This window comes from Penaeus japonicus, unplaced genomic scaffold (genome assembly GCF_977035675.1).
Source record: "Penaeus japonicus unplaced genomic scaffold, GWHDUDI00000001_assembly GWHDUDI00000029, whole genome shotgun sequence".
Lineage (NCBI taxonomy): Eukaryota > Metazoa > Arthropoda > Malacostraca > Decapoda > Penaeidae > Penaeus > Penaeus japonicus.
In genome coordinates, this window is record NW_028234431.1 from 13521888 (window position 1) to 13523548 (window position 1661).

Below are 1661 nucleotides of genomic sequence, written 5' to 3' on the forward strand. Positions count from 1 at the left end.
GTATATGCAGGTTTACAACTTTTAAGGAACAAACATCTTTCAAAGCAAGTCATTTTACTATGGCAGCTAATTTATAGGTTGATATATTTATGTTTTTCTTACAATATAAGCAAGGATATGAAAATAATTTTATCCCTTTACTCTTATTCAATGTAGACATCAGTGTCTCTGTTTGTATAAGTGTTAACTTGAGTAGCATGGTGTTTTAATCTTTTTAGTTGGTATTTTCTCTCTCTCTCTCTTTCTCTCTCTTTCTCTCTCTTTTTCTCTCTCTCTTTCTCTCTCTCTTTCTCTCTCTCTTTCTCTTTCTCTCTTTCTTTCTCCCTCTCTTTTCTTTTCTTTTTCTTTACTCTCTTTTCTCTTTTTCTCTGTCATTTATGTCTGCTTGTGTGTATCTAAGTCAGAAGCTTCATTGGTGTTTTTGGCCTCGTGGGAAAGGAGGAGCACTTTTGCTATTTATGGAGGCTGTGCTCAATAAGCTGATTCATTTTAACCTACAGTTCTCAGATGTGTTCCTATAAAATTAATTTTTTCGTAGTCACATCTATCTCCCTGTCTCCCTCTTGATTGCAGATAAGATTATCACAAAAGAAGAAATAACATGGTGTTTATACATATCTAAATACGAAAATATCCCCTAAAAATTACAGATTTATAAGAGTTGAGAGAAGGGAGCAACTAACACAACTGGGATGTTTGGAAGTTCATGTAATCATACATAAGCAGTTTTATAAGCAGATATTGAAATCTAAAACTACATTATTTGTCTGCAGTTACATTATGAATTAACAAAACATGATGGCTATTGTAAGTCTTCCAAGTGGTGCCTTAACTTCTTTGAAAGTGCTTTATAAGTGCCTTCATATAATGTAAATAAGTAACAAAAGGGAGATGCTCAAACAGTGTTCTAAAAACTTCATTTTTCACGAACAATTATGTGTTATGAGTACCAGAGATTTTGCAGCAATTAATTTTCATTAGTTATGCATTAGGTACAAATTCCCTCTTCAAATATCTTACGGTGAAATAGAAGATATTGTCTTAAACCAATTATTGTCAATTTATTCAATTACTCTTTTTATTCTCAAGTTATGACCTTGTGTTCACTGTCTTCTTGTTATATTTCTAAATTTGATGTATTGTAGATAATGTAGATATTGTACAAATCCTTGTATTCATTCTATGCCTCTGTTAGTCTTTGTTTTTTCCTCAGTGGCAGGGAATTTCTAGGAATTTCATCAATAAATCCTTGTTCACAAAGTATTGCTTTTTAATTACATTTACCTGTTCAGTTTTAAGATACTACAGTGATGTTCTGTAGATATTTAACAATGTAAATATTATTCAGTTCATTTCTCTTAATAATTAGTCTAGGAATTCACTCTGTAATGAGATGCCAAGGAGAGGTTGAGTAGACAGATGATGAGTGTGTTACTGATATTCTCTTAAATAATGATGGTAATAATAACAGTAGTAATAATAAGGAAAAGATTTATCAGTATCTTTCTCATTATCAATGTCAATGTACTATTATTATTATCATCAGCTAATTATTGCCAGTATTTTATTATTGTTATAGTTATTACCTTATTTGTTATTATTGTTATCATTTTCAGCAATATTATTAACCCAGTCACGACAGGGGCATTCCAGCCTTGCAT

The 1661-nt window shown here is 31.1% G+C and overlaps 1 protein-coding gene across 2 annotated transcripts in view; it reads left to right on the forward strand.

Annotated features, from left to right (window-relative positions):
- Positions 1-1260, forward strand: part of Su(fu) (suppressor of fused domain protein) — a 16633-nt gene extending 15373 nt beyond the window's left edge. For both annotated transcript variants that reach the window (XM_043018683.2, XM_043018689.2), the window contains one exon: positions 1-1260. This exon is cut by the window's left edge and continues 1689 nt beyond it. The gene's annotated coding sequence lies outside the window, so the exon portion shown is untranslated.
- The last annotated feature ends 401 nt before the right edge of the window (positions 1261-1661 follow it).